Consider the following 14,122-nt stretch of genomic DNA (forward strand, 5'->3'; position numbering starts at 1 on the left):
AAACACAACATTATAGATAGTGTACATGTATGTATAAAAATATGCACCAAATGGGTTCAATTTGGGCTTCATTTGAATAAATGTCCAAATGGCTTCAATTTGGGCTTCATTTTGAATAATTTCAAGGAAGAATAGCCCCAGATACCCCCTACCTCACACAAGTATAAGACTCTCAGGTTGAGGGTTATTCTATTGTAACCAGTTATAGTGTATAAATGATGTGCACCAAATGGCTTCATTTTGAACATGTGGATGCATTGGTATAATATGCATTAAAGGGTGCACCAGGAGATTTTCAGGTGGGCTGGAAGTTTTGTGTTGGGCAGACTTTTTTACCCATTTTAAGTATACCTTTATCCAGAGTTTGGTTTGGGAAGCCATCAGTGGGGCATTATTTTTGTAGCACTGGTGGACAAAGAATGTCATTGGTGGTATTTACCAATAAATACCAATATTTCCTACCAGGTTATTTGTGCCACACACTAAAAATTAGCATTCCAAGTACTTGTCAATGCAAAATGAAACATGATCTTCATCCATGGCATTGTCATTTTTGAAGTCAGTTCTTGTTTCAAGTTTCATTCTATTTGGCCTATCAGAAAGGTACTGTGTTGGTCATCTGGATATGGTACCTGGACATGATCCAGGCCCCTACATAAGTTGTCCTTACAGCAGGTCAACCTAAGGTCACTTCTGTCAATTTAATAATACTACATGTTACAAGTGCCTAAAACAAGGAAGTTATCTTTCAATGTAGCAACAGGTGCAACAAGGCAAACTGGGTTGCTATTTTCACTGCACTGTTAATTTTACAAGTTTCAAACTCTACCCAGTTCTGGCTGATACTCTAAAACTTGGACTTCATGAAGTTTATAATACTAGAAAGTTGAAACAATGAATGTTTAGGATGCATTTTAACATCCCTGTGGATTGTGGAATGGTGGGTTGAGGCATTGCATCAATGATAGTGTTATAAAGGTGTGAGTCCTGAGGGGGATGTCATTTTCTTTGGAAGGGGGTCATGAATATACAGATGGTCATATATTTTTTATCATCAAAATTATTGATGAGGCTTGTAACCATCAAAATTTTGTGGGCTTCGGGCACAATCTTTGCAGTTACAATCAAAATTTGCACACATAAGGTTTTTTTTCCTTCAGCTGACCTAAAAATGACATCTACCTTTTTTCACTACTGAAAGCATGGGTGACTGGAGTGCAATTGGTTAGTACCAGGAAGGACTTGCATGTCAGGGATAGATAGGACCAGATTCAAGGGGCCAACCTCAAGTGGCTTCCTAGTTCCTGACCTCTCACTGGTGTCCTATCTTTATGATTCTAAATAATCTTGGTTCTAGTACCTGGAAAAGAATGGAAAAATTGAAAACTACATACAAGGAGAAAGTATTGACATTTAGAGCAAACTCCAGAGAGCAGCATGTAGACTGATATTGCACTCTGTCATATTGACAATAGCTAAAAAGTTACCTCTCCAGAGTCTGTGTTGAGAAGCAACGTAGCTTGCGACACCATCATTGCATCTTTATTCAGCGTATTGTAATTCTGGATGTTCATGTTAACTGTACAATACATCAGTATAAGGGAAGGTTCACAAACACTTGTTAGGGGGGGCCTGATGCAAAAAGGGGGGCCCTGAAATTTTTTGACCCTCCTAAGGGGACGGGGCCCTAAAAAATGACCACAAATTTTCCTGGAAAAATTGATTTTATATGCTTTTCTATGGGGTTGACCCATAATTTTCATGGCCCTGAAATTTTTGAGGTCTGTAAAGGGGGGGGGCCGAAAAATATTTGCGATGAAATGTTTTTGCATCAGGCCCCCCCCTTACAAGTGTTTGTGAACGTTCCCTAAAGTTATAAATACACAGAAGGAAATAGACCAAGGTCTTATTTAGTTTAGGTCCTTGTTGCTTTTGATAGGGTAATCCCTTGTTCCGTCTTACCCTTCCTATACATAAATGCCACAAAATTATTGTCATCTTGATTTGGATGTAGGACTGGATTTGCACATGTTGAAGGGCTGGACATCAGGCCCTGGGAGGGAAGAATAATGGAATGCACCCCAGGTTTTTTTATTTTGGATTGGGCGAGGGGATGTGTGACTGGGATACTGAAGAATACCCCCAAAAATAAACACAATTTGACCCAAAATATATGAAGTTAAATACTGCACCAATGTTCATGACTATGAAATAATTTCTGTATTACCCCTTACACCCAAAAAAACCACAGAATACCACGATAAAAATTCTGCGCATGCATGCATCCCAGGGTCTGCGATGACGCAATCACCCTAAGTGTCAAATGCCGACGGAATTGCTGGCCGGACAGCAATTACCCGCGTAGCTCCCGGTCCGCGATCGTGCGGTTGGCATGCGGGGGGTCAAAGGTTCGAATCCCGGGGGTGGCAAGTCAAAAATTCTTCTTCTTCTTGACTTTTTCAGATCTTGTGTGACTTCCGATAGCAAAAAACCTGGGTCAGTGTTTGGGTTAGATGAAACTACTTTTTCCATATTTTTTAAGACAAATTTGAAAAAGCAACACTTCTGTAAATCAGTTTCATAAATTTGCATGTCACACATATAGAATAGTTTGTTCAGCTTGTAAATTGGCAAGAAAAATTAGACTAAACATGTGTATTTGGCTAATTCTAAGTTCTAAAGCCAAAGGGCTTTATAATTAGCTTAATAAATAGCTCAAATAGTTGTGAATTGGGATATTTCCCTACTGTATACCACTTCATTCATGTTTTTAAAACAAGTTACAAGTGTGCAGAAACTGTCAAAAATGTTGAAAGAAAAAAAACTTTTTCTGGAATTTCAAAAATTAGGGTCATTTGTACGGTAAAACAAACAAAAAACTATTTTTCAGATTTTCCAGATTAGGGTCGGTCGGTGGTGGAGGACAAGCAAACAATCTTTTTTTTGGCCTAACTGGGGATTATAGGTATTTAGCTCCCAAATTCCTGACAGTAGCCCCCAAAAGTTAAAATACAGAGGCAACTTTTTTCAAAAGTAGCCCCTAAATTAACAAAAAAAGTATTTTAAGGCCTGCACTGTGGTAGTTTTCCATGGTATAATTTCTTTCTGTCATACAGTGATTCTTAAAGAGTATAGATCTATTGTTTAGATTTAGAAAATTTACAAAATTCAACTTCAACTCACACCAACCATTAAAACAAGAATCAATTATCTTGCAACAGATTCATCATTCATAGTTCACTTTCATTCAGATCCAATAAAATGATACTCATGCAGATATATTTCCATTCCTGTCAGGAATCTTCTTCACTCTGGTACTAGTGTTTCTATTCTAGATGTTTTTAGAACCGGCAACACTTCGGTGATGTCATCAAAACCAGACAAAAGTGCTACCAGTTCTAAAAGCATCTTGAAACACCAGTACCAAAGTGAACAAGATTCCTGACAGGAAATGAAATATATCTGTGTGAGTATCATTTTATTGGATCTGAAAAAGAACCTTTCTCAATTAAAAGAATTAGTTAGCTGATTCCTGCTAAATTCTAACACTGAATTGTCACAGGTCTTTGAATTCCCAAAGTGGGGGTCTTCCTTGTTGAAGGTGTGCGGGATGTGCCACGGTTTTGGGATACCTTTTCAGTGAATTTGGTATATTGATGAATGGTTTGCAGGAGACCACTCACGGTGCCCGATTGGGCACATTTGGGCAAAAGTGCCCTTAAAAGCACCCAATTTGGGCAAATTTGAATGCTCTTTGGGTGCTCTTTGTGAAAATGAGTATACTGATGGGTTGCAAAAACAGCAAAAAGTAGGTATAGAGAAAGCGAGCATCTGAAAGTCTGTGTGGCACATCCTCAGATAAATATTTTCAATGAACCCAAAGGCAGCAACTGCTGTAACACTTTTTAGCTTAAAAACACAAAATAAGTTTGTTTAAAAATAGCGAAAAATCACCACCAGCAATTTGGAAAAAACTTCATTTACATGGTTGATCAGTTTACTTACCGTTAGAATTATAGATTCATTTCAGAAATTTTCTGGCTTAAATTTGTAGAAACAATGGTCTATAATTAATATATTTTCAATGCCTCAGGGTAAAACTGACTATCCATCCTCAAGGGTGCCGGGTCACAGTGGGGCCCAACAATTTGTATTTATGATCTTTTCAGAGCCATCAGTAGGCAACGATGACCTACATATCTCATTCTTAGTTACTTTGTCCTGAAGAAGTCAGAGCTACTCCTGACGAAAGCTGGCAGTTCTAAACTTGTTCAACGGCAAACCCACTAAAAACTTAGAAGCCTATCCCACAATTTATGATCTTATTGTTTAAGGCGATATGGAGTCTAAACTTGGGTAGGTTCAAATATTCATTTTTTTATGTAGCCAAAAAAAATAGGATAACAAATCTTAAAAAATAACATGTTTGGAGGATTTGTTCTCCAAAAAAAAAATCAATTTTGGCCTATACCTTTGGTCCATTAGATAATTAATATTTAAATATTCAAAATACACAAAGTTCCACATACCATTCCTACTTTGGTTTCCTTCCCATCTGGGCAACAATTCCAACTCACATCTGGACCTACAGGAAAATAAAGACAACATTAAAGTTTAGCATGGTACTTAACATTTGCCGACACTAGCTAGCATCTTTGCAATATAGTCCTCCAGACATTCACGTATGTGTAAACATGGTTAAATTCATGGTGAATACAAAATCAATCAGGATGTAGGCCAACATGGCAACATGGGGCTACAAAAAGGGTACAGCAAAAGCGCACATTTTTGCGCGATTAATTTTTTGCGATCTGCCAAATATAAACAGTTTCCCATGTTTTTAAATTCACAATTCTAAATTTCATTACATTAACCTATACACAAAAGGAATATATTTTGTATGTTGTTATCTTCGCGTAGAAGCTTAAAATGCAAAAAGCACGAAAATAAGTCTTGCGCGAAAATCTGCACTTTTGCAGTAGATAGTGAGATGATGTGCAGGTAATAATGTATTTAACCACTGGCATCACTTGTATTTCCTTAGACTGATTCTCTGTTCGGTGCTACAAGAAAAAAGACCATGGAATAATTCTTAACACTAAACTATGTTCAGTATGTAAAAGGCAAGATCCACAACATTGTGGTTTGATTACCGAATTCGTTCGAGTATAGTCCCACCTGTTTTTTAGGTGAACATTTTTCAAAATTGGGGGATGGGATTATATACTTCAATTTCAAAAAAAAAGTTATTTATTTTTACGGTTTTGGAGTGTCCCAGGACCTAGACCTAAATGCTAGAATCATTCATGGTTGACATAAAAAAAAATTGCATGATGTTTTGTGTTTTTAATATGAAACTTGATAATTTTTATTCATGTCATACTCTATTAATGATTTCAAAATGAATTCAAATCCAATGGGGGGTGGGACTATACTCGAGCGTGGGACTATACTCGGACGAATACGGTAATATGTGTACATCCATATCAAAACGATGCACATGTCGGCTACTACGTGTGTCTCATTTCACATAATAGCTAGGAATTAATAGTTAATACCAGACTCATCTCAAGTGGACGTCACTTCAAAACATCCCTAGGTCACATAGTTTAGGAATATGTTCCATGTATTCCTAAATCAAGTGACTTCGGTATGATTTGAGGTGACGTCCACTTGAGATGAATCTGGTATCTATTCCTAACTATTATGTAAAATGAGACACATGTAGCAGCCGACAAGTGCATTGTTTTGATATGGATGTACACATATTATATTAATATAAACACATCAAAAATACAAAGTCCCACTAGTTTTTGTGGTCTTAACTTTGAGCATAATTAATTGAAAGCAATAAAATGTATGAACATTTGGAGAATTTTCGGAAATCAGAATGATAGAACAATCAATGATTGATTGAAATTTGGTACGATTGGGAAAGTTGCATCATTTACTGTATAGGCCTAAAAGGGTATGTTCGAATAGGTGTCAACAATGTACATGTACATTGCTCTCCAAATCATACACAAGGTGGGCTCTTATTACAACTGCGCAATCTTAAGTCCGATGTATACTCTACTTTGCCACTTCGCAAGAAGCTGTGATGAAAAAATTAATTCGCAGTTTCGCGCGAAGGCATTCATGTATACTTCATCAAAATATCGCAGAGTATCGCGAAGAATTGTTGCCCGCTCTGTGCTTTCATATAGAAACTTTGCTGGCCTACCCCCAAAAGTTGAACCAAATCCAACTCTCCACGAAGCGAAGAAACCTGCTCCGTGAAGGAAATTGCTTCGCGGAAGTCATACAATTTCAGCTCAAATTACTTCGCGGCCTGTGAAATCGCGGTTGCGAAGTGGAGTATACATTGGACTTCAGTACAACCAGATTCTTCCCCACATAATTTTCTCAGTCATCAACCCAGACGGTTGACGAATGAGGGCAGCACTCTAAAAAGATGTGGCTCATTACATAAAAACATGGCAGTTATCAATATCTTTTTCCCTCCCCCCCCCCTTCAAGTGATACATTCTTTTCATATTTTATCATTTGTTTTATTTAAATTTCATTGGCTTGTTTCCTCGATATGTTGCATGTAGAATTGTCGAAAGGTTCATTCTTAAAATTTTATTTTAAGGATTTTAAGGAAACGTCCTGATTCCATGTTCAGATGGGAATATCTTCTGGCAACCACTTTCAGGAAATCATTTCTGCACATAGCTGAGAAGTCTGTTGAAAGTTCAAAGCAAAATCTTGCACATTGCATAATTCAGTGCGAATGTTAGCTAATTATAGCAGTCAAGTCAGCTCAATCGATAAGGCATTCTGACTATGGTGAAAGAGGTTGCATGTTCGAACCCTGGTGGTGGTTTAGTGCGCTCTTGTGGAAAATTTGAGTTAGCTTGAAATTCCCCTGGACAAGAAACTTACTGCTAATAGTCTTGTTGTAACACATACAAAATTGTATTGTTGTTAAATGGTTTATGGAATGATGTGGGGCTGTAGTGGTCAGCGACAAGAGCGGGGTTGTCAGCGACAATCCTGTACCAAGGCTTGTGGATCATTGTATAGTGCGTTGTGCCTGTGCGTAGCGCACTATAAATCACTGCGCTTTTCATTATTATTAACACTGTATTATTAACTGTAAATCTTTAAGTTATTTTTCATGGAAACAAATTTGGTGAACTTTTATTAATTAGTTCATATCCATATGTACAAAGTACTCATGTTTTTTTGGAGTCTCAATATTTCGAAACCTACTTCTGGTCTGGTTTCTAAGTCATGAGTGTTGATTTGATCCAGAAGCACTGGTGGTATTTCTAGAAATGTAATATTTCTAGAATTGTTCTGGATCAGAGGGTCAATATGTGATTATCACTGAATGCTACACCTACTTGGTTGTTCATTGCTTTGTCTCCTAAGCGGCAAAGATAAAAAATACCCCAGATGGGTATTGAGAATCCATGGATTTGTCACAGAAGAGACAAAGTAATGAACTTTTATTTTATGACCATTTGATCAGATCCAGAAACACTGCACCTTCTAGAAACACCACACTTTCTAGAAACACCACCAGAGTTTCTAGATCAAGTCAACACTCAGGACTAAGAAACCAGACAAGTAGGTTTCAAAACATCAAAACACCTAATTGAACTATCCAAATGAACCCCTTCCAAAAATTTGGTGTATGTCATCAGGGAACTCACTCATCCTGGTGGCATAATGGAATAAACTCTCATCTCTGCTAGATTCTTTTCCAAGATTGTATGTATTTCAAATTTGACCAAATTGACACACAAAGCAGCTATAAAAATACATTGTGTAGTATCTCCATGATGATTATAAACAGTTTGTGAAATAGCAGGTAAATTGGCACGAAAGCCAAATAATATATTTTCATGTTGCCTCTCTCTCCATGAGTCATGGAACTATAAATGTCTGGTTTTGTTGCCTCAAGGCAATCGCAAGTACTGCAAAACTTATCACATTTTGTGCCTCAATCTTCTTCACTTGATATGAACAAACAAAATGAGTAGGATGTTACAAGAACCAATTTTGAGATATTAGCAAAAGTAGTGTTAGATTTCTAACGTATTTCTTTGTTTTCAGAAAAAAGAAAATTACCATATCTCGCAAACTCAAAGTTTAATTTTGCTAAGGTTTTGTGTTTATTATAGCAGTAGTAATATGTAATTTATTAGCATAAAAATACTTAAACTAATTTGTACAACATGTGACTTATTTTTGCTTGATCATGCACACTATGATCCCAAATATGACAATCTAATTCACAAAGACAGAGTTCTTTAACCCCAATACTTGTACAGCAATTGAATAACCTTTCCATGTCTTGTGTACACAGCAACTAGAGGTTAAATTGTGAGCTACAGTTGTAAGATAGGGGTTATTGAACTGCGGCATTAGAGATGATGTTATTTTAGCTGCTAGTGATATTTTATAACATACATATTCTATATAATTTTACCTGGACGTGTTATTCCCAGAGCAGATAATAATGACATCCCATCATGCCTTGTTTTGACTATCCCATAGTCTGTTATTTTGCCTAATTAGATTAGATTAAAAATGAGGTTTGAGGTACTAGTTTCGAGATATATAGCTGACTTTGTTGATTGTCTGATCCCCCAACTTCTTGCAGCCCCCTTCCTACTTGTGGGATGCTAGCCACCAGGCACGTTGCAAGCTGTGGGTGCCTATCTTTTTTGCACTGTTTTGAACTATTTTGCAGTTTTTTGCAGCTTCGCGTAACTTTGGGCGCCTCACTTTTTGTCACCTTGCTACGCGTCTGATAGCCACCACAATATTTTAGATTTTAGACCTTTTATAACCAATTTTGACCATTTTCATCACATTTTGCCCTGCTTCCAAGAGTCACCCTGTCCCCTTTAGCTCCCTCTCTTAAAAAATCCTCCCTCTCTTAAAAAATCCTGGCTATGCTACTGCTGCCAACCATATCAAGTCAAATTAGCCCCCCCCCCCTTCCAAGAGCCACTCTGCCTAGCTCACAATATCCACAACTTAGCTCCATGGCATGGGAAAATTGGTATAATAATGGGGCCACATTCAGATTTTTAGCAGCATATCCCAACCCACACTTACGTTACCCCCCCCATCAAACTTGAGTTACCACCACCCCCTCCCCCATTCTATATCAAGGTGTGATTTAGCTCACAACTGCCTGCACAGCACCATGGGATGTGTTCACTTGCCACTGTTGGTAATTCCTGAGTGAGCCATGATTCACAATATAATTCTATTTACATAGCTGTTGCTTGTTTTCAGTTTTTACATTATTTTCATGCAAAATTTATCGTAAGGATGGGCTTTTCAAAGCCTTCAGGATGCAGTTAAAGGTTAAACTTGTTTGATGACATTTCACTTTTTCCGATAAATATCAAAGAATTTTGTTACAAGAAAGCAGGCATAGAAAATGTTTGGTTTGAAGGTCTTGGAATTGGCTAATTATGAGTTGCAGTGTAAAAAAAGATTGCCCTATTTGATGTTTGGTCAAATACCGACACTCTAGAATTATTGGGCAAAATTGTTTCAAAGTTTTGCTTAAATGTGTTCAACATTGAGTAAAATAACTCTAGTTGCTAGGTATTGGCTTGCTCAAGAATTGTATAGACCATTGACTGTAGAAATTGATTATTTCTAGTCTATGTTTGTTTCCAGAGCCTCTGTTTTTACTCTCTATATTTGACCACATTCCATAATATTTACACAACTTCATTACAGTGTATATCAAATTATCAATTTATACTCCTTTGTAAGATTTTCAGTGATTTTGATATCTTGCAGTAAATTTGATGGTCGACATTGGCTAGTCCTTTGGCCTTTTTCAGAGGGGGAGGGGAAGAGGGGGAAGAGGGGAGGGTCCAAAATGGTCTAAAAAGTACAAAAAGGCATACAAATCTTAAATATCAGGGCACCCATACAGTATCCTACTTGGAATGACAAGGCTGATGATATATGCATGGGAAAGATGGAATTAGTTCCACATAGTTGGCTTCAAAAGACCCAAATTACCAAGTAGGCCTACAAAATCCTGCATTTTGATGTATGAGCCAGTGGCGGCACCAGGGGAGGGCATGGGGGAAAATTCCCCCCAGTCAGAACTGTTGCCTCCTCCAGTAAAAAAATTCCTGGTGCCACCACTGGTATGAACACAGAAATATGAACCCAACTTAACCATTCAGGCAGTTGTTTCATGTGCGTATCTAAGCGGCATCTGTAAATGCATGCGTGCATACGCCAGTGCTTTGAGCGAAAGCTCATGATTTGATGCTGCACCAAATGAAATGCGCAGATTTCACTACCTCGCCACGGTGAAAAACAGTATAGATCAAAATAGCATCAAAGCATCATACCAATTCGGCCTACAAAATCAATCCCGTAGTGATGCATATGTGCCTAGATGAGAAGCATCTGACTGGCCATGATTCAAAACATGAAACCCTGTTCCCTATTAATTACTACTACAATGTGGAAGTCACTTGTCACACAATGTTCACAACACAGATCCTTGCAGGTTTCTATTACCACTATGACTATCATACTGGAAATCAAGATTGATTTATTAGTGTGTAACATTTAGTGGAGTAATGAATCGGTGGCACCAACATGATTATTCTATTTCCTTTGTCTCCTGATGTCACCATTATGTGAGGAGGTTTATGACTACATTACTTGCAACATATAAACTGATTAGCTGTGTTCACATTGTCGGACGTACGCTTGGTGGAACTTGGTCTGCGCAAGTTGCTAGGAGTAGCAGTAGGCAGTACCAGGAGTACTGGCAGTGTGAACAATGGTCAATGTTAGTTCCGCCAGGCGTACATCCGACAATTTACTCCTGACAAAAGTCAGGAGTAGTAAGCTGGGTGTAATCTCCATTCTCCACCAGGTGTATGTTGCAGTGTGAACGCTGCTAAGCCTTGCACCCGGTGTAAGTTTGACATTTTTTGATCATTACATTTTGTGTGGTTTAAAAAGATCACAGACACACCAACCAGCAGCCAATGTTAATGCGACCAGAAGTGAATGCTTGGTGGAACTGGTCCGCTTAGTGCTAGGAGTATACACACGATAGGAGTAGGGAAAATATTTGTGGAATTTTTATCAATGTTAGCGTAAGTTTACGCTGGGTGCAACTCAAAATGTGAACATGACTATTACGGTCTGGTACATAAAATAGGTTTATTACATTTACCACTTGGCATAGGCATCAATCCTGGTGAGACTGGGTTGGAGACCATTTGCCACAATGTTTCCCACAAGCACACACTTTTTGGCAAACTGAGCCACTTCTTGCTCAACTTTTTGGCAATTCGACCAAATGCCCCCTCCTCTTTCAAGAAAGACATAATTTGATGTAGCTATCACTTGGTTCAACTGCCACTTGGTCATGTATTCTTTTCTTTATTTATTTATAATAATTTCAGAAACATACAAACAAGTGTTACACTTCCCTGAGGTTGACTCAAAAGTTAAAAAACACTAACTATCCTTCGCACACATTTGGCCTACTAGCCATGTGACACACCAAACATGCCTGAAAAAATATCATCATTTCCCAGTTCTGACACATCATAATCATTCCCACAATGTGTTTTTGTATGGAATGAAACATTTACTTTCTTGTCAAATATCTTTAAGTTATCTCAGTAATAAACAAGGGGCAGTCTGCAAATCTTTTCACGGCCACAAAACCCAGACACAAAACTTTTACTGGACAAGGGGCATTTCACTTTAATAGCTATTTTGAAGCCACCAACTACAAACGACTCTTTTCAGATCCACCAACCTTTTAGTGCACCAAGGTAGTCCACCTGAATAGCTCTTTTCAGAGCCACCAAATCAGCAGGTAAGGGTCAATCCTGATGAAAGCTTAAAACAGGTTTATACTTGTCTGATAGCAAACCTGTGAAATCCTCAGTAAGTAGTCTGAATACCCATCATGAAAACCTATTGAGCAACCTCTAATGGATATTTAAAAGTGAAATATAATTCACAATATGGTAAGTTTAGATTTGAATTGCTTAAGGTGAGTGGGATGGCAGGAGCCATTTATTTCCAGTTTTAGTCATTTAACTAAAAAACTGCAGTGTACTTCTTAATATTAATGCATTGAACATATAGGAAATGAATCACAGAAGCCAGTAATTACATTACATTTCCATTTATAGGTCTTGCAGTTCTTGAGTTATGGCCAATAATAAAATGTCACTGTTATACCTTGGGATATCCTTTAAAGAACCCATACCGTCAAAATGTGTCCTCTCTGAAAAATTGGACATACAGAAACATGTACATCATATGCACGTTTCAGGCATAACTTAAAAATCTGAACACTTGATACCTAAATATTTTACAGATTTCCTATTTGACCCATCCACAATACAAAAACAAATAAATTAAGGTAAAACTAGACACTTCATTTTTCACCCCAGTGAGACAGACCAGTGTATCCTGATTGTAAAACAACCCGTACCAACTTTTTTGACTCAATGAGTAAAAACATCGCTAGGTCATGCTCCCCTCCATCGCCTTAAATGTAAAAAAATCAAAGCAACACTATTTGACCTTAAAATATAACTCATCTGCACACTATCATCATCATCATCTAATAGAATTCCCTTAAAAACAAGGTCTCCCTTAATAAAGAACTAGGCCACATATTTTCTATAAAAAAAGAACTTGTAATATCCAAATGAGATCAGGCAGGAAAACAGAGGGATTTAGAGTCAGCTGGCGTAGCTACTCCCTGGCAAACTACACAGATTCACTCTGACAGAATACTGGCATAGTTAGCCAAATCACATGTAATCAGTGAGATACATACAGGAAAATGGCTTCTTGATGCAATATTTTTGGTTACTGTGCTGACAACTTGTGTTCAAATGGGAACATACCACGGCATGGACTCATGGTATCCCATCATGCATTACTTCAGCATCGCTATAATTCTGAAAACTCAAGATAATTGCTTTGATATAGGTGAATGATAACAATGGTGACAATATGTATCCAACTATCTGTAATAAACACCCCCTGGCGTGCTCATTTTTTAAAAGAGGGGTATTTATCCTAAGGGCGAAAATTGAAAGTATGATCCACTTTTGTTCAAATCCAATATGGCGGCCACCTTGGTCTGGGGCGGACATTTTAAAAATGAATTTAGGAGAGCAGCAACGGCATCACTTGCATTACATTCCAGATGTTAAATCTACATCATATGCAAAATTTGAGGAAATTCATACGAGTCCGTTTTATTTTAGGGCCATTTGTCTATAACTGGTCTTTACATGTAGCCCTATGGAGAGAGTGCCCGTTGAGGGCGCTATAACCCCCATTTTAGGAACAAAAACGTGATTTTAAAAAAAACGGACTCGTCTGTAATTTTCTAAAATTTTCAGAGTATGTAGTATGAACATGTAGAAATATAATCAAGTAGTTGCCCTATCTGCTCTCCTCCAAAAAAATAAAAAGTCCTATACCTCAATGATAATGAAACCTAGGTGCGCGGCACCCAAGAAACAAGATATTATCGCAGTAAATACTACAAAATTACATCTGTTAAGTGCATTTTAACCAAGAATGTGATGTATTTTGGTAATGAACTTAATGGAAGTTAGTTAAAATAGGATGATCCATACAATTAAAAGCTTATGACAGCCAGCCAGAAAGTTGTTAGCACAATTTCAACAATGCATCATGGGAAGGCATAATTGTGTATTGTGGAATCATCCAAAGATGAACTTGTTAAGCACCAGCACAACCAATCCTAAGATTTAACAATTTCCTCATAGACACTTGTACCTAAGATGGCATGTATACAATGAAGCATAGTGAACAAGGAGAAAGTCAAGTTTAGTCTTATTTCCTAAGTATTAATTCAGGAACCTCAAGTTACTGATGCAAGTCATGGGCATTGACCTTGGCTGGCTCTTGGCAATCCTGGCTATGACTTTAACAACATGATACACAAAATCAGTTTAACCCCAACGTCCTTTCTGCTTTTTCGCTTAAAGGCCTATTCAATGATATGCTCATCCGGAGGATTGTAAAGATCATCAAAATTCAGATTTTGACACCTTGATAG

The 14,122-nt window shown here is 37.6% G+C and overlaps 1 protein-coding gene across 1 annotated transcript in view; it reads right to left on the bottom strand.

Annotated features, from left to right (window-relative positions):
• Window positions 1-14,122, bottom strand: part of LOC140171181 (zinc finger MIZ domain-containing protein 1-like) — a 454,107-nt gene that overhangs the window by 406,185 nt on the left and 33,800 nt on the right. The window contains 1 exon segment of the mRNA XM_072194381.1: window positions 4,530-4,585. The gene's annotated coding sequence lies outside the window, so the exon portion shown is untranslated.

This window comes from Amphiura filiformis, chromosome 15 (assembly GCF_039555335.1).
Source record: "Amphiura filiformis chromosome 15, Afil_fr2py, whole genome shotgun sequence".
NCBI lineage: Eukaryota > Metazoa > Echinodermata > Ophiuroidea > Amphilepidida > Amphiuridae > Amphiura > Amphiura filiformis.